The sequence below is a fragment of the Bos javanicus genome, chromosome 9 (genome assembly GCF_032452875.1).
Source record: "Bos javanicus breed banteng chromosome 9, ARS-OSU_banteng_1.0, whole genome shotgun sequence".
Taxonomy (NCBI): domain Eukaryota; kingdom Metazoa; phylum Chordata; class Mammalia; order Artiodactyla; family Bovidae; genus Bos; species Bos javanicus.
This window is the reverse complement of record NC_083876.1, coordinates 52,199,738-52,220,572: the sequence shown is the minus strand read 5'-3', so window position 1 is coordinate 52,220,572 and position 20,835 is coordinate 52,199,738.

Genomic DNA, 20,835 nt, shown 5'->3' with positions numbered 1-20,835 from the left:
CAATCAGATATACATGTACTTAATGTACTAACTATTTTAAAGATTGGCTGTGGCTTCTGTAAAATAAGAACAATCGTTAGAACATTTTAAAGGCTTCCTGCCACAAATTGCTTTTGCAATTTTCATTTCACTTTTAACTATAAAGTTAAGGCATCTTTAGTTATTTTTATTTTAAATTGCTCCTGCTGCTGTTCTCCTCCCAGGAAGTAGCCACTATTCTTTTTCCTTTCTCCTGGCCATTGTAATCTTTCTTACTTGAATAAAAACAAAGTGGTTTATTTTTAAAAAAGAGTTTTTAAATCCTCCCTTGCTTGTGTGGAAAATGCCTTACTATTATCAAATTGAAAAGGGGATAATGTGGTGCAGTGACAAGTGAGTTTTATCAATGAGTGTTTTCCTTGGTGTTCTCGTTTTCCAGAAATTCTTTCTGCTGCATCCTTTTAACATCTGTGGCTGCAAAAGGTAATTCTGAAAACAAAGTAGCTGTAGAAAGGCAGGTGATTGATCAAGGCAAAAATTAAAATTGGGTACCAGTGGCATAATTTCTTACTTTTTAGGCCCACAGGAGTCCTGATACAAATTAATTGTTTCTGTGATTCTTAGACCTTCATCAATCAGATGTAAATTATACCATGCATGATTGGCTGCCTTTCCATTCTCAAGTTCCCCATAGAGAGCTTTGGCTGCCAACTGCTACAGAGGCACAGGGGAGCAGCAGCCTGTCCATGGCCGCTCTGGGATAACAAACAGAGCAATGGAAGCGACTTAACCACAAAAGCATGCCTGAGGATGTAGCCTGTACCTTTCCAGGGTAATTTTTGTTTAGAGCACCAGAGACATTTTTTCAAGCCAGGTATAATGTTACCAGCCTTATGTGGCCAAGGTTTGATCTTTAAACATGGTTTCAGATCAATTTAAGAAGAATGTGAGAGCACCTTGCAGACAGCAGGATTGAACATGAAATTAATCTCAAGATTGATTAGGGAAAAACAAATATATAATGCTCTCAAAAACAGGTTTCCTAAGATACTTTATGCACCTTTAGAGGCAGCAGTAATAATAATAGCTGAAACTTAATTAAAGGAACATAAAACACCTCAGCAAGGAGACCTTGTGACCACATTTGTAGCTGAGGACTGAATTTAGCCTCAAGAAATATGAGATCTACTTTTCATCTCATAGCAACTTACCATTTCAAAAACTCATATTAAAGAGGTGCTTAGAAGCCACAGAGTTGCCTTACTCCATATGTAAAGAAAGAAGGGTTTGAAAATGTTGAAGGGCACCTTTTCAAAGAAACATCACAATTAAAATTTTAAACATACATTGGAAAATTGGAATGACCTGGATACATGAAATGTAGATTTTTCTTCTTAAAGCATTCATTCAGATCCTCTTGGACTTGTTTTCACTGTAAATTATTTGTGTTTTGAATTATATATATATATATATTTCACACACACACACATATCTGACAAATGCTATTTGAAGAGGAAAGTGAATTGACTCTCAGGGGCCCTTGGAATCAAGGACTAAGATTGCATGGATTCAAATCTTGGCTGGGCCTGTGTGTGACTTTGACAAATTACTTAATCTCTTCAGTCTTTGATTTCTTTATCTATAAAATGGACATAATAGCAGTTTATATTTCAGTAGATTGTGCAGAATAAATGAACTGATTTATTTCTATCCATGCCTGATGCTTAGTAAATGTTATTGATAAATGCATGTTAATTATCATTATTATTTTTTATGTATCATCTCTAACTCATTTAAACCATTAAAAAAGTGAAAATTTCCTTTTTAAGAAATCAATTCTTAGTTGAAATTGTGAATATCTTCTTAGATAGGAATACGTTGTAGGTTTCTAGGAACATATATAACTATAAAATACAATTTCTGCTTCTGTAGCTTACAATTTCTGTTTCTGTAGCTTATATCCACTTGCTATCAAGGAATTCTTCTCTGATCATATTTTCAACTCTCATTTGTGGTTAATAATGTTTATTTCACAATGTTTGAGAATTATAGAAATAAACATTTGAATGAGATGACATCTGAAATGCTGAGCAGAATTTGGCTCACAGTAGGTTCCAAATAATTATTAGCCTTTTAGATACACACTTGCCTTCTGTATAGGAAAGGGAATCAATGTTTAATGTTCCAAACAAAAAAACCCTCGTTTTTTTTTTTTTTTTTTAACCATCCCATTGAAGCTTGAGATATTCCTATAAACTACATGAGAATTTCTTCTTAAATTTTTCTCTTTTTTACCCATGATAATTCTCTCCCAAGCACTCTGGGGCCACTACTTGAAGATACTTGAGTGGTGGTATCCACTACAGTCTCTTACTGGGACCTTACAATGTGTCAGTAGAGATAACTGAACTCTGAGAAAGGCAGTAGAATATGTAACATGCCTCCTGTGTGCTTGGGAAATCTTGCTATTATTGGCTAGTTGTTGGGAAACAAGCACCTATGTTGCAAAATCTCACTTGGCAAGGAATTACATGTGTCTTCATAGGGCTAATGGCCGCCTCCAACCTAGAGCCAACAAGAAAATGAAACTCTCAGTCCTACAACTGAAGGAAACTGAATGTTGCCCCGAAACATGTGATCAGGGAGACAGATTCTTCCCCAGACCAGTTGCCAGAGGAGAACACAGACTTATGAGACCAAACAGAGGATTCAGTTAAGCCATTCTCAGACTTTATACCCACTGAAATTGAGAGATAATAAACGTGCTTTTTTTAAAAAGTCACTAATTTTGTGGTAATTTTCCACATAGCAATAGATAACCAATACAAATTTTTTAAAACTTTAATCTTAAGACAGAGTCTGTTTCAAAGGAAAGTGGCTTTTAGTTTAGCACCAAGGATTTATTGGATTGAAAATTTCCAAGGTGTACCAGGCACATACACATCTGTAGAAAGTACCATGGACTGTAGCCCACCAGGCTTCTCTGTCCACGGAATTTTCCAGGCAAGAAAATACTAGAGCTGGTTGCCATTTCCTTCTACAGGGGATCTTCCCAACCCAGGGATCAAACCTGGGTCTCTGGCATTGCAGGCATATCTTTACCAACTGAGCCACTAGGGAAGTATCTATACCTAAAAAGATGAATTTGAATCCTCATTCTGTCACTAAACTATTTGTTTAGATATACAGAGTCTCTCTGAGACTCAATTTCATTGGCCATAAATTGGTAAAAATACCACTTTTTTTTTTAAATTATTCTAAGGATTTTCTGAGTTAGCCAACAAAAAATGTTTAGCATAGTACAAAATAACAGATGCTCAGTAAATAACTGTTGTTTACTAATAGTATCTTGGACTACCTTGTATCCTTAAGTTTTGCAGAATGCCAACATGTAGGGAATCAAGATAGGTGTGAAAACGGTAACCACTGAATCAGATCAGATCAGATCAGTCGCTCAGTTGTGTCTGACTCTTTGCGACCCCATGAATCGCAGCACGCCAGGCCTCCCTGTCCATCACCAACTCCGAGAGTTCACTGAGACTCACGTGCATCGAGTCAGTGATGCCATCCAGCCATCTCATCCTCTGTCATCCCCTTCTCCTCTTGCCCCCAATCCCTCGCAGCATCAGAGTCTTTTCCAATGAGTCAACTCTTCGCATGAGGTGACCAAAGTACTGGAGTTTCAGCTTTAGCATCATTCCTTCCAAAGAAATCCCAGGACTGATCTCCTTTAGAATGGACTGGTTGGATCTCCTTGCAGTCCAAGAGACTCTCAAGAGTCTTCTCCAACACCACTGTTCAAAAGCATCAATTGTTCGGAGCTCAGCCTTCTTCACAGTCCAACTCTCACATCCATACCTGACCACAGGAAAAACCATAGCCTTGACTAGACGAACCTTTGTTGGCAAAGTAACGTCTCTGCTTTTAAATTTTTTGATCATGAAGAATTTTTGCTTTATAATGAAGAGATTTGATCCATTGATGTTTAACATACTGGCACCATGTAATTATTCTAGAATTGGTTGTATTTAAATGTGAAAAGCATAGTATTGTTAAGGAAACTTTGCTGTGTGAAAATCAAAACCATGATGGAAAAAAAAGACAAAGATGGTTAATGCCTGTTTACAATATTCATCAAAAACTTAACATTCTTTTTGAAAGACTCATCTGTTCTTTCCCTTCTGTACCAGACACTGCTTCAGATCAACTTTTACAAGAACTTCTGACTTTTCTTTATTTCGTTCACAAATAATGCAGCATAACTTTTGTACATTCTACGTTTGAAATGCCAGGGGATTTGGTTTTCACTTATCCCTGAAATAAGCATTTTAAAAGTCTTTAAATGGCCTTTTCTTTGGATTCTAATGTAACTAATTAAAGGTCCTTTCTTTTAAGAAATAAGGTCAAATTTGTTAATCATAATAATAATAATTAGTTGCTGAGTTGTGTCCTACTCTTTGTGACCCCATGGACTGTAGCCTGCCAGGCTCCTCTGTCCATGGAATTCTCCAGACAAATCTCCAGGGCATCTTCCCAACTAGAGATCAAACCTGGGCCCCTTCATTGTAGGCAGATTCTTTACCTTCTGAGCTACCAGTCAGCCAATAAAATATCTAGTCAGTTACTTCTTCATTTACCCATCAATATTGTTGAGTATCTACTTCCTGCCACATACAATCCCCAAATCTAGGAATATGGTCATAAAATACTCAAAACCATAACTTGTACCAGTGTCTTAGAATTTAAGCACTTTGAATTTAGCAGTAGTACATGCAAGATGAAATGCCTTTGATTGGCTTGCAGAAAGCACTAAGATGAGACATTCAGAGCTGCAAGAAGCATCTCTGGATGTTGGTTTCATTTACTAATTTTCCTGAAAATCAAAGCTGTGTGTGTTAGTCACTCAGTTGTGCCTGACTCTTTGTGACGCTATGGACTGAAGCCCACTAGGCTCCTCTGTCCATGAGATTTTTCTAGGCAAGGATACTGGTGTGGGTTGCCATTTCCTTCTCCAGGGGATCTTCCCAATCCAGGGATCAAACCCAGATCTCCTGCACTGCAGGCAGATTATTTACCGAATGTTTAGAATTTAAGCACGTTGATTTCAACAGTAGGACATGCAAGATGAAATGCCTTTGATTGGCTTGCAGAAAGCACTAAGATGAAACATTCAGAGATGCAAGAAGCATCTCTGCATATTGGCTTCATTTATTAATTTTCCTGAAAATCAAAGCTGTGTAGGATAACGTAATAAAATATAAACAAGTTGTACTATGCAAATAAATATGTATACAAATACTTAATTGACAGTAACAACTAGATTTTATTAATTAAGATTTTGCTGTAAAAATTCTTTGTTCTTCTCATTTCCAAATAAATATTAGCCACCCTTGCAAGGTGTCATGATAATCAGTCTTTAAGTTCTGCGTGTTTTTGGTCTTCAGGCACATGAACCCATTTAATTTTGAGTTAGGGTTACAAGAAAGGTAAAACTCCATACCCATAAAGTGTACATTTACTGCATATTGGTATGTAAGTATATGTGAATAGAAACAGAGATGCATCACACATATTTCTACAGAGTAGATGGCCAGAGGGGTAACTGGATTCAAAGAGGACTGAAGGACATTGTGGTAGATTGTATATTCTCAAAATTATCCATTCCCTTTCCTACTGGCCCCTTCCTGCTAGAGAATTTACTTTTCTACTGCATTGATGTTAAGGCTTAGTTTGGGGCTTCCCTGGTAAACACCTCAGACAGTAAAGAATCTGCCTGCAATGTGGGAGACGTGGGTTCAGTCCCTGGGTTGGAAAGGTCCTCTGGAAGAGGGCATGGAAACCCACTCCAGTATTCTTACCTGGGGAATCCCCATGGACAGAGGACCCTGGTGGGCTACAGTCATCTGGTTGCAAAGAGTCAAACACGACTAAGCACAGCACGGCACGGCACAGCAACAACTTAGTTTTGGATTTGCTTTGGTAAATGTAATGTGTTGAAAATGATGTGAATCACCTGCTTCCTAACTAAAGCTTTAATAGCCATTGTGCATTTCTGCATTACCCTTTTCCCTCTGTGTGTTTCAGTTAGCAGTTATTCTTTCAAAGTGGGCCTTTCAATGAAGAGGTTATTGAGCAGAGCTGTAGCCAACCCACAAATGATAAATAATGTGAGCAAAAATAAAATTTTGTTGTTTGAAGTTATTGAAATTTGAGGTTTTATTTTTTGGTTACTTCAGCCTAACTTAGTCTAAGCTAGAGTTTTCAGACAACTACAATAGTTGAAACTGAATAGTTTCTGTGGGCCAAGAATGGTATCTGTTACTTTCATACTTGTTTCACATAAACTTCACAATAATTGCATGGTGTAGAAATGACCACATTCCAATTCACAACTGGGGAAACTGCAGCTCATCAAATTAGCTCAGGGTTGACTAATAAGATATATGGAATATGAATAGGAGCATAAGTCTGGCTAATTTCTAAGTTTCACCCACAAAGTCCTGTCTCATGGACCGTTAGAATTAGATATCATATGGTGCAATATGTTCATTTTACTAAAAAGTCATCTCAGATCCTCAGTTGTCATATAGATATAAAGCTGAAACTTAAAACATTAATCACTATGAGCTAGAAATCAAACCTATAGTATCACAGTTTAGTTCTCCTTTGTGGGTGTTACACACACATATGTAAAATTGTACTTTGTAAATATGGAAAATAGAGTACATATGTCTTTTTTATATCAGAACAATAAACCTTTAGATTAAGAATTAATTTGTAACATTATTTTTACCAATATGATAGTATAGTACATAAATAAATAATGAAAAAATCTGAGTTATTATTTTATATGCTGTAAATATAGAGCAATTTTGATTTATATTTTGTGGACTCGATTATGATATAATGTCATCTACTCTGATTTTCCTTTTACTTAGGAGTATAAAAATAAATAGGATTATTCCATTTCTTAAGCAGACTTGAAATTTGATCTTTTGTTTCTTCCTTACTTTGTCATTAAAATAGGACATTCTATTTTCATCCAGTTAAAAATATAGTTCTACCATATTTAGAAAAATAGTTTAGCTTTATTAAATGAAATATATAATTGTAATTTTTCTGTTATAAATATCTGCTTAAAAACAAAAGTTAAAAAATTCCATTTATAAAATCTTGCATTAAAAAAAAAAAAATCTTGCATTAGCAAACCATGTAAATATATAAATGTGCCATAAAGCCTATTAATAGACATTTTGTTTACATATTTTTATCTCAATTATCTATGCCCATAGGACTCATTCAATCAATTTTTCACTAAGTAGTTTTCAAAATATAATTACTCTTATGGGTAGGCCTATGAACAGCAGTGTCATTTATACTATAGTTCACTAATTGCACTTCGAAGCCATTATAATGAATTATACCCGTACATTCTTCAAGAAGATCAGTTAATGCTAATCATTTGTATCACATATATCACTTAGGAGAGATCTATCCATAAAAGTCTTTCATTTACAGCCTCATTTCTTTTTAATTCTCTTGTAATGCAAGTTATAGGTGTAAATACATACAGCATGTGTTTCCTTTACTTGTGAGCCTATGGACTTTCATCCTAAGCATTGAAATCTAGAGATAACTAATATTTTATGTGAGGAACAAAATTATTTACATTGAGATTACATTGAGATACTATGTAATAATTATTCTTATGTAAGTCATGGCTACATATAGTGACCTCTATTTAGATCAGATTTCAAAAGCTTAAATAAAATCTCATTTCTGCTAAATTTTTTTATTATCCTTTTCAGTGTTCCCAGATCATATTTTTACATTTCTTTCTGTGTTCAACAAAGCTGATATTTAATGTGTCTCAGTTGAAAATAAGTGACAAGAATTTTTTTTGTTTTTAAACATACATATGATGGGAATATTTTACAGATAATGAAGATATATACTGGATAATAAGCATGTTGTTTTATCATAAAATAATGACAAAATCATTTGTAGACCTGGTATCATAACAGAAGATAACATAAATACATTGACTAAACTGTCAAAAAAAACCTTTAAAATATAATTTTTTCCCTAAAATGTACCTATAAGTGGTATTTCTGTAACTACTATAGAAGTTGAGAAAGATTTTTATGGGAATAATTTTTGTAATTGTCACATGTATTATAATGAAAAAGTAAGTATACTTTGAACACTGTAGAAGCTGATTCATTATGAAGTATTAATTTTTTATTCAAAATAATTTTTAGAAATAATATAATTTCATCTTCAAAAAAATTTATGTTGTCTGTTGTCATAATTTGAATTTATGACTTCATCTTATAAAATCAGGAGTATAAGAGAAAACAAATGGCTTTGGTGAGACTTTATGAGCTATAGTAAAAGCTGACAATAACATTTGGCTGATACTGTGTAAAGTTCAGATACCATACAAGATTTTATTTAGTCCTCACCCAAATTATGCTAGTGTTCCCATTTTATAAATAATGAAACTGAGGCTCAGAGAAGTAACTTGCCTATTATTACACAGTTGTAAGAGATAGCACTGGGCTTTAAAACCATTAGTCCTGTTCCAGGATTGTAATCTCTGTGCTATAGTGAATTTTGGTGCATGCTTGAATATTGAGATGTGGCTATAGCAGATACAAAGCCTACTCATAATACTCCATTTTGCTGTACAGAGTTTTACCAATATACAAACACATCTGTTTGTGTTTGCCTGACATTTATTACACTTATACAGAGGGAATGGACCAACTTTCTTTATCAACTCTTATAAACACCCAGCACTAAGAAAATATTTAGCAATGTTGTCTTTAAATATCTTGTCCTTTAAGAAAAATGAACACCTTGAAATGTTACTTTCCAGTTGATATGCTTAATCATACAGTAAAATCTCACTTTAAAATGTATCAACCGTGGTTTTAAACCAGATTAGTGCCCCCCAATACCTTATTCTAGTAAAAGACCAAGAATAGAAATTCTGTCTTCTAACACCAGCATTATATTTTATTTCCTTGAATTTCTGTTGCTATTACCTTATTTTTTAAATATTGGGATTTAAGATATATGTTGGGTTGTTTTGGTTTGGTTTGGTTTGAAATTCAGAGAACTATTTTATTCAACAAATAGAATGCTTGACATGGAACTCAGGATTTCAGTTTCCAAAAATGCAGTTACAGGGTCTAGATTTATCCTTTCGTCTTAACTGAAACATTGAACAAAATGTATGAAACAACGTTTTCACAAATTTTGGCAACAGTCAGCACAGGATAATGATTCTTGAAAGAGGGGGAAACATCAAAGAGAATGCTGTGATTTTCTCAGCTTATTGATTGGAGACTATTTCCAGGCTGCAGACCAGGTAAGAACAATCCAAATCCTACTGGTCTTGCTGAGCTGAGGAGACAGCTCAGCAAGAGTCAGGGAGCCCAAGATAGCTATAAATAGTGGGGCAAAATACAGCACAAGGAAAATGTATTGAGTACTGTTCTATGTAGGTAGGTGAGAGGTAGCAACCTGAAGACAGAGAAAGAACCACTAGGAAGGAGCAGGCAGAACAATTTTGAGACTCAGCTCACATAGGTCTGGGAATAGTTTGCATCCCTTCCAGCCTGAATGGAAAGAATCCTAATATGTGAGGTATGTTGAGTAGAGTCTTCACAATACTGCTACTGCTAAGTCGCTCTGTCGTGTCCAACTCTGTGCGACCCCAGAGACGGCAGCCCACCAGGCTCTGCCATCCCTTGCATTCTCCAGGCAAGAACACTGGAGCGGGTTGCCATTTCCTTCTCCAATGCATGAAAGTGAAAAGTGAAAGTGAAGTTGCTCAGTCGTGTCCGACTCCTAGTGACCCCATGGACTGCAGCCCACCAGACTTCTCCATCCAGGGGATTTTCCAGACAAGAGTACTGGAGTGGGGTGCCATTGTCTTCACAATAGTATTGCCTTAATAGTGGGTCCAAATTGGCCCTAAGCTAATGGCTTTGCAGAACCCATACTATACAAAACTGAAAAGCAAGACTCAAAGAATCAATCTGATTTGAAATACTTTGTGTCCTGGAACAAAGCTCACCTACATTTAAAGGACTAGAATAAAATCTGGAGCCCAGAAAAGTAAAATGAAAGATGTCTTGTTTCCAGAGAAAACTTATTAAGCATGCAAAGGAACAGGAAATGATGACCAATAACTGGAAGAAAATTAATCAACAAAAGCGGACTAAGAAATGATAGATATGGTAAAAAATAGTAGACAAGGTTTTTAAAATATCTATTATGAATAAAATTTGTATGTTTAAAAAGGTAAAGGAAAGCATGAACATGACAAATAGATAAAATGATTATATAAAAAAGACCCAAACTTCTAGATGAAAATTTTAACATCTGAAAAAAAATACTCTAGCAGGAATTAACAGTAGAATGGACACTAGAGAAGAAAGATCTATTGCTTGAAAATAGCAATAGAAACCATCTAAAGTGAAACACTTTAACATGGAACAACAGACTGGCTCCAAATAGGAAAAGGAGTACGTCAAGGCTGTACATTGTCACCCTGCTTATTTAACTTATATGCAGAGTACATCATGAGAAACACTGGGCTGGATGAAGCACAAGCTAGAATCAAGATTGCCGGGAGAAACATCAATAACCTCAGATATGCAGATGATACCACCCTTATGGCAGAAAGTGAAGAACTAAAGAGCCTATTGGTGAAGATGAAAGAGGAGAGTGAAAAGTGGCTTAAAACTCAACATTCAGAAAACTAAGATCATGGCATCCAGTCCCATCACTTCATGGCAAATGGGGAAACAGTGGAAACAGTGAGAGACTTTATTTTCTTGGGCTCCAAAATCACTGCAGATGGTGATTGCAGCCATGAAATTAAAAGATGCTTGCTTGTCAGTCCAGGCTTGATGCATGAAACAGGGCACTGTGGGCCGGTGCACTGGGACGACCCTGGGATGGGATGGGTAAGGAGGTGGGAGGGGAGTTCAGGATAGGGGACACATGAACATCCATTGCTGATTCATGTCAATATATGGCAAAGACCACTACAATACTGTAAAGTAATTAGCCTCTAATTAAAATAAATAACTTAATTAAAAAAAAGACGCTTAGTCCTTGGAAGGAAAGTTATGACCAACGTAGATAGCACATTCAAAAGCAGAGACATTACTTTGCCAACAAAAGTCCGTCTAGTCAAAGCTATGGTTTTTCTTGTAGTCATGTATGGATGTAAGAGTTGGACTACAAAGAAAGCTGAGTGCCAAAGAATTGATGCTCTTGAACTGTGGTGTCGGAGAAGATTCTTGAGAGTCCCTTGGACTGCAAGGAGATCCAACCAGTCCATTCTAAAGGAAGTCAGTCCTGAATATTCATTGGAAGGACTGATGTTGAAGCTGAAAGTCCAATTCTTTGGCCACCTGATGTGAAGAACTGACTCATTTGAAAAGATTCTGATGCTAGGAAAGATTGAAGGCAGGAGGAAAAGGGGATGACAGAGGATGAGATGGTTGGATGGCATCACTGACCCAATGGACATAAGTTTGAATAAACTCTGGGGGTTGGTGATGGACAGGGAGGCCTGATATGCTGTAGTCCATGGGCTTGCAAAGAGTCGGACACGACTGAATGACAACTGAACTGAACTGAAAGTGAAACACAGGAAGGAAAAAGACTGAAAAAAGTAGCAGAATATTAATACATATGGGACAACATCATGTAGTCTAATATACATGTAACTGGACCCTCCAAAGTAGAGAGATTGGAGCAGGAAATGGCAACCCACTCCAGTATTCTTGCCTGGAGAATCCCAGGGACACAGGAGCCTAGTGGGCTGCCGTCTATGGGGTTGCACAGAGTTGAACACAAATGAAGTGATTTAGCAGCAACAAGTAGAGAGATAATAGGGCTCAAAAATATTTGAAGGCATGATCATCAAAGTTTTTATAAAAATATTAAACCCACAGACCTCAGAAACTCATTGAAACCAAAATAGAATATTTGAAATATGAAATGCATAGACATTTGGAGAAGGCAATGGCACCCCACTCCAGTACTCTTGCCTGGAAAATCTCATGGATGGAGGAGCCTGGTAGGCTGCAGTCCATGGGGTCGCTAAGAGTTGGACACGACTGAGGGATTTCACTTTCACTTTTCACTTTCACGCATTGGAGAAGGAAATGGCAACCCACTCCAGTATTCTTGCCTGGAGAATCCCAGGGATGGCGGAGCCTCGTGGGCTGCCATCATGGGGTCACACAGAGTCGGATACGACTGAAGTGACTTAACAGCAGCAGCAGCAGCAGACTTTGTAATAAATTATGATCTCTTTATTCTAACGAGTTATTTGCATTCTATTACCATTCTGAAGTCCAGTGAGGAACCTGAAGTCCAGAATGTTGATTTTCCCACAGTCCACAGTTTGTCTCTCAGGTCCTGGTGGTCAGAGGGCATCCCTCCTTATCCTGGGCTCAATTGTATGAGGTTTTGAGGTGCTGATTGGTAGACCACTGTAGCCTTTCAGTATGGTGCCTACAGATTCCAGAGGTCAAGAATATGTAGCTCTACATAGTTTGGGAGAGTTTCTACATGTATTATGACCTTTTGCATGGAGAACTGACACTGTTCATACAGGATGCTGAGTGCTAATGAACAATTAAGAATTGAGGGATAAAATTATTTATAAGTAATATTTGACTTGGAGTCTATGAGGGAAAAATAATAGAATAAGTAGGTGATGAAGAAAACTGGGATTGTTGTTTGTTATGGATGATAGAGAAGAAAACAATTTGAGAGCAATCAGTTAATTGAGGAATTACATTAAAATCAACAAAACAAGTGATAACAACAGTATGTAAAGATAAATTGGTATATAAAGTTCAAAATCTTTGTAACTAGGAACCAAAAATAAAGGGGTGATTAACTTAGGCAGCTGTTTTTATAGCGGTGTTTTCCCCATCCTTTTACTATTCAGTTTTCTAACATCTCCTGTCTAAACTGCATAGCACTATCACTTCTCTCTTCTAATCTCTCTCTTGCTGCTTAAAATTATCAGTCTCTTGTATCAAAATGTGGCTTCTTACCTTCGATCCACTAATTGGCTTTATTACCCTCAAACCCTTCTCCTTCTTGCCTTCTCTGTACTGTCTGATGACTGAAAAAAGAATCTATTCATTCCATTTTTTCCACACTTCTTCCTCCCATTTATTCTCCTTTCCTTTGGATATTTAGAGCTGTAGAGTGCAAAGTTTCTATCTCAAAGAGAAATTTTAGTTGTTTCAAGTATTGGTCTTATGAGACCCCTCATTAAATGTTGACTATATAACATAACTTTTGGAACAAGGATGTTATGCCATGAGTTGTTGAGATTTATGGGATATAGGAATTCTACTTCTATTTATTTATTTACTTTTGTGTGTGTGAGAGTCAAAATTCTAGAAACTTAAATAAAACCTCCAGTATTTTTCTTTTCCAATCACCTTAACACACCAACTTTTCCTAAAATCAGGATTTTAAAATGTGGTGTTCACAATGGGTATGTGTATAAAACTTGAAACAAAAATCACATCTTTATTTTCACCCATATGGAATGAGACTTAGTATTTCCTTATGAAATTTGGCAAAAAGCCACAGTAGTGTTAGTAGTACTTACGACTTTAGCATTAATAGAAATCATTGATATTTTCATATATAATTATGCCTAACTCAAAAATTACTTACCCTCATCACTGTTTTCAATTGATGTTATTAGAATTATGGCTAGATATTGTTATTTAATGAAGTAATAAAAAATAAAACTTAATCTTTTAATAGATAAGTTTTTGGCACTGATATTGATGATGGTTTCATGAGAGTATACTTATCCCAGACACATTGAGTTGTATGCATTAACTATCTATAGCTTTTTGTATGTCAGTCATATCTCAAAGCAGTTAAAAGACTGTTTTGATATCAAAATTTTAATATATTTGGTTTTCTATGTATGTATTTCCCTTCATGAATTGAAAAACACTGAGGAGGAGGAAATGGCACAAAACAAACTGAATCTCCTCTACTAGGTACAATAAAACTCCTGTCCTAGATAATGGTACAACATGAAGAAAGTAGGGAAGACCACTAGACCATTCAGTGGTTTTGATTTATGGCCTAAATCAAATCCCTTACAATTATACAGTGAAAGTGACAATTAGATTCAAGGGATTAGATCTGATAGAGAGAGTGCCTAAGGAACTATGGATGGACGTTCCTGACATTGTACAGGAGGCAGTGATCAAGACCATCCCCAAGAAAAAGAAACGCAAAAAGGCAAAATGGTTGTCTGAGGAGGCCTTACAAATAGCTGTGAAAAGAAGAGAAGTGAAAGGCTAAGGAGAAAAGGAAAGATATACCCATTTGGATGCAGAATTCTAAAGAATAGCAAGGAGAGATAAGAAAGCCTTCCTCCGTGATCAATGCAAAGAAATAGAGGAATTCAATAGAATGGGAAAGACTAGAGATCTCGTCAAGAAAATTAGAGATACCAAGGGAACATTTCATGCAAAGATGGGCTCAATAAAGGACAGAAATGGTATGGACCTAACAGAAGCAGAAGATATTAAGAGGAGGTGACAAGAATACACAGGCCAACTGTACAAAAAAGATCTTCACTACCTAGATAATCATGATGGTGTGATCACTCACCTAGACCCAGACATCCTGGAATGTGAAGTCAAGTGAGCGTTAGGAAGCTTCACTATGAACACAGCTAGTGGAGGTGATAGAATTCTAGCTGAGTTATTTCAAGTCCTAAAAAATGCTGTGAAAGTGCTGCACTCAATATGCCAGCAAATTTGGAAAACTCAGCAGTGGCCACAGGACTGGAAAAGGTCAGTTTTCATTCCAATCCCAAAGAAAGTCAATGCCAAAGAATGCTCAAACTACTGCCCAATTGCACTCATCTCACATGCTAGCAAAGTAATACTTAAAATTCTCCAAGCCAGGCTTCAATAGTACGTGAACCGTGAACTTCCAGATGTTCAAGCTGGATTTAGATAAGGCAGAGGAACCAGAGATCAAATTGCCTACATCTGTTGGGTCATTGAAAAAGCAAGAGATTTCCAGAAAAACATCTGCTTTATTAACTATGCCAAAGCCTTTGACTGTGTGGATCATAACAAACTGTGGAAAATTCTGAAAGAGATGGGAATGCCAGACCACCTGACCTGCCTCCTGAGCAGGTCAGGAAGCAACAGTTAGAACTGGACATGGAACAACAGACTGGTTCCAAATTGGGAAAGGAGTATGTCAAGGCTGTATATTGTCACCCTGCTTATTTAACTTATATTCAGAGTACATCATGAGAAATGCTGGTCTGGATGAAGCAAAAGCTGGAATCAAGATTGCTGGAGAAATATCAATAACCTCACATATGCAGATGATATGGCAGAAAGTGAAGAAGAACTAAAGAGCCTCTTGATGAAAGTGAAAGAAGAGAGTGAAAAAGTTGGCTTAAAACTCAACATTCAGAAAACAAAGATCATGGCATCTGGTCCCATCATTCATGGCAAATAGATGGGGAAACAATGAAAACAGTTAGAACCTATTTTGGCGGGGGGGCTCCAAAATCACTGCAGATCGTGACAGCAGCTATGAAATTAAAAGATTCTTGCTCCTTGGAAGAAAAGCTATGACCAACCTAGACAGCATCTTAAAAAGTAGAGACATTACTTTACCAACAAAGGTTCATCTAGTCAAAGCTATGGCTTTTCTGGTAGCCATGTATGGATGTGAGAGTTGGACTATGAAGAAATCTGAGAGCCAAAGATTTGATGCTTTTGAACTGTGGTGTTGGAGAAAACTTTTGAGAGTCCCTTGGACTGCAAGGAGATCTATCCAGTCTATCCTAAAGGAAATCAGCCCTGAATATTCATTGGAAGGACTGATGCTAAAGCTGAAGCTCTAATACTTTGGCCACCTGATGGGAAGAACTGACTCATTTGAAAAGACCCTGATGCTGGGAAAGATTGAAGGCGGGAGGAGAAGGGTACGACAGGGGATGAGATGGTTGGGTGGCATCACTGATCCAATGGACATGAGTTTGAGTAAACTCAGGGAGTTGGTGATGGACAGGAAAGCCTGGCATGCTGCAGTCCATTCGGTCTCAAAGAATCAGACATGACTGAGCAACTAAACTGACTGATCATTAGGAAGAAAGGCCTGTTTTGGTTTACCTGAGGCACAAGTGCCTGAGGCTACAAGTAATCTAGTGATTTTCTTCTAAGGTGGTCCCATTCAGTGCCTCCTATAAAAGTATTTCCTCAGTTTAATATTATTTTTTATTGGAGGGAGACTGACAAAACAGCTTTCTGCTGCACTGTACTGACAGAGATCCAAATTGGGAGACAGAAACAGAACATTGAAGTCTGGGCTCAAACTCTGGGTAGGTTATCTTTTCCACACTTAATGTTTTCATCCTTAGAAATAAAGGATTTTTTTTTTATATATATATTTAAGAGGCCTTTTCTTTTTAAATCATGTGAATCTTCTCAAGAATACTGCTGCTAATCATGCTTTTGAGCATTTAGAGAAACTGCTTTATGATCAGGATGAATCTGCCCGGATGACTCCATCCTGTTCTAGTCCTCCCATTCCTTGAAGAATGTACCTATATAGTCTGTCACATTGTCTCTGTATGACTATAGGTAAGTGGCTTGATTTCATCTATTCATCCAATCTCTGCCTTTGAAAATAATAATAATATTAATAATAATGACAATAGCAGTAATAACCTCCAAGAACAGTAAGGAATAAAATATCATCTGTCATACACCTGGAATGGGATCTGGCACATTAGAAGGTGTTTAGTCAACCTTAGACCTCAGTTCTTCTTGGAACAAAGTAAAACTAAATATTTCACTGAAGATTGGACCCCAGTACTTTTAAACTTTCACATTGTTCTGTTTAATATTGAACTAGCAGGCTTGAGTGAGTGGATTATGTGTATGTTAACATTTGTCCATAATGGAAGCCACAAGTTCCTGCTTAGAATCTATCTCTTAGTGATTCAATTAAAAGAATCATTAGCTTCTCATCCTTTAGCATCTCTTCTTTTTGTTCTCTCTCTTGAACTTCTGGAGTTTAAAAATGCTACTACCATTTTTTTTTTACATGGTCTTAATTTTTTAAAAGACTTTGACTATGTGGATCACAATAAACTGTGGAAAATTCTGAAAGAGATGGGAATACCAGACCACCTGACCTGCCTCTTAGGAAACCTATATGCAGATCAGGAAGCAACAGTTAGAACTGGACATGGAACAACAGACTGGTTCCAAATAGGAAAAGGAGTACGTCAAGGCTGTATATTGTCACCCTGCTTATTTAACTTACATGCAGAGTACATCATGAGAAATGCTGGGCTGGAAGAAGCACAAGCTGGAATCAAGATTGCCAGGAGAAATATCAATAACCTCAGATATGCAGATGACACCACCCTTATGGCAGAAAGTGAAGAGGAACTCAAAAGCCTCTTGATGAAAGTGAAAGAGGAGAGTGAAAAAGTTGGCTTAAAGCTCAACATTCACAAAATGAAGATCATGGCATCTGGTCCTATCACTTCATGGGAAATAGATGGGGAAACAGTGGAAACAGTGGCTGACTTTATTTTTTTGACTTTATTTTTATGATTTTTCCAAAATCACTGCAGATGGTGACTGCAGCCATGAAGTTAAAAGACACTTACTCCTTGGAACGAAAGTTATGACCAACCTAAAGAGCATATTAAAAAGCAGAGACATTACTTTGCCAACAAAGGTCCATCTAGTCAAGGCTATGGTTTTTCCAGTGGTCATGTATAGATGTGAGAGTTGGACTGTGAAGAAAGCTGAGTGTGGAAGAATTGATGCTTTTGCACTGTGGTGATGGAGAAGACTCTTGAGAGTCCCCTGGACTGCAAGGAGATCCAACCAGTCCATTCTAAAGATCAGCCCTGGGAGTTCATTGGAAGGACTGATGCTAAAGCTGAAACTCCAATACTTTGGCCACCTCATGCAAAGAGTTGACTTATTGGAAAAGACTCTGATGCTGGGAGGGATTGGGGGCAGGAGGAGAAGGGGACGACAGAGGATGAGATGGTTGGATGGAATTACCAACTCGATGGACATGAGTTTGAGTAAACTCCAGGAGTTGGTGATGGATAGGGAGGCCTGGTGTGCTGTGATTCATGGGTTCACAAAGAGTCAGACATGACTGAACGACTGAACTGAACTGAGCTGAAGTGAATTGTTTAAAAAATGATAGCTCCTGATAATGTCATTCAGTATGATGAATAAACATGGTATGGGAATTGTCCCTCAAAACTCTATTTCTTTGGTGCTGGTAGAATATTATATTCATACATGTATATATTATATACATGCACCTGTGTGTGTGTTCTTAGTCTTTCAGTAGAGTCCAACTCTTTGCAATCCAGTGCACTGTAGCCCACCAAGCTTCTCTGTCCATGGAATTCTCTGGGGAAAAATACTGGAATGGGTAGCCATTCCCTTCTCCAGGGGATCTTCCTGACCCAGGGATCAAACCCGGGTCTCCTGCATTACAGGTTGAATCTTTACCATATGAGCCACCAGGGAAGCCCTCACATACACCTATGTGTGTGTGTGTGTGTGTGTGTGTGTGTGTGTATATATATATGTTCTAATTAAACTTTCTTCAACTTGCAATCAAAAATAAAATAATTTCATTTTATCAGAATACACACTGAAAGCATTCATGACAGTTGTTACTGAACCACACTTGATTCTGCTCACTCAGTGAGCAGAAAAGCCAATCCACTGACACGGATTTGTGGTGAAGAAACATAGTGTTTACTGCAGGGCACCAAGTAAGGAGAACAGGCAACTCATTCTCAAAAGACCTGAATTCCCCAGGGCTTTCAGGGAAGAGTTTTTAAAGACAGTGTGAGGGAGAGGGTCATAGGGTACATGATCAGCTTGAACATAGTTCTTTGGTTGATGGTGAGGTAATGGGGTAAGGTTTCAGGAATTTCAATCAACAGCCTTCTAGTTCTAGCCCATCTGGGGTCTACATATTGGTGGTCAACATGCAGTCAACTTCCTCCTCCTGGTGGGGGGTTTAGTAGCTACAGAGCAACTCATGAATATTGCTCAGGATTTTATTTGTAGTCCTTGAGAAGGAACTTAAAAAGTCCTTGACCTTGTTTTATGGCTAAACTATTATTATTTTGTCTTACTTGACTGCTTTTCTTTGTTTCTGTCTTTTTTCTCTTCTCTGATTAAATCTGCTGTTTGGAACTCAGGGAAGGCCTAGGAGGCTAAAGCTTTTCTACAAATAAAAGAAAGATGGGAGACATTGGTGGTAGAGACTCTATCCTCAGGAAGACCCTGTAAGGTTCTACTTTGTTTAACAACCTAAAAATGTAAAAATGCCTGTAGTGAATTTCCTTACCTTACTGTTTGTCAGACTATATCCTAAGCAGATGATGTAATCTAATTGTATTGGCCTACAAATATATAGGATGTGAGAGTTGGACTGTGAAGAAGGCTGAGCGCTGAAGAATTGATGCTTTTGAACTCTGGTGTTGGAGAAGACTCTTGAGAGTCCCTTGGACTGCAAGGAGATCCAACCAGTCCATTCTGAAGGAGATCAGCCCTGGGATTTCTTTGGAAGAAATGATGCTAAAGCTGAAACTCCAGTACTTTGGCCACCTCATGTGAAGAGTTGACTCATTGGAAAAGACTCCAATGCTGGGAGGGATTGGGGGCAAGAGGAGAAGGGGATGACAGAGGATGAGATGGCTAGATGGCATCACTGACTCGATGGATGCGAGTCTCAGTGAACTCCGGGAGTTGGTGATGGACAGGAAGGCCTGGTGTGCTGCGATTCATGGGGTCGCAAAGAGTCGGACACGACTGAGCGACTTATCTGATCTGATCTGATCTGAGAAATATATAGAATTTTATTTTAATATTTGAAAGGTCAGTACCTTTGGAACTTAAAATCTTTCCTGTCTTCTCTGCTGAAAGCTCATTATCAAGGGATTAAAAGATACCTTTAATAAAAAGTAGAATTTTATAAACTTAAATTTAGTTATGCTTTTCCATATATAGTTAAATTATTTCAATGAATACTCCCTAAATATATGGGAAAGCAATATATACTTTATTGAATGAGAAGTTAAATTTATAATAACATTCTTGATGTGGACATAGATTTCTTTTGAGGCAATTTTTGAACTTTAACTATCATTGAACATTATATATTTTTATCACTTCCAACCTTATTCTAATATTTTATTGCTTTACTTCAACCTGAAAATGGTCAAGTTCTTGAATAGTATTCTACTGGCTACAGAATGAAACCCTGTTATTTTCTGAATTCAGCTTGGATTTTTTAGAACTTTGTTATCAGATGAATTTTAATAAAAAATTTAAAATTACCCATTATATTCATGGCTCTGTGCTGATCATTTAAGGGAAGATTTTTTTCAAAAGGAATTCTTTCTTTTATTTAGCTTCTAACTTGAGAATATAAATGTATTCCAATAAATAAATATCAGAATTACAAAGTAGCACATCAATGAGTTTAAAACAAAGAAGTAAAAGTATGTAATTGATGTTATTAAGATCTGGGACCAAATGAGCTTTTTAGTAATGGGAAAGATTTCACTGGGAGTTATGAAGAATCTCCTTGCTTTTTGTTTGAATGGAGAATAAAAATTGCTCAGAGCAGGAGAAACATGCTGCTAAGGGTCACTTAATAGCTAATGCTAGAGCTGAGAATATAACTCAAGTATTTTGACTCTTAGTTTAATGTCAGATTTCCTGGGAGTCTGTGTAAACTGGA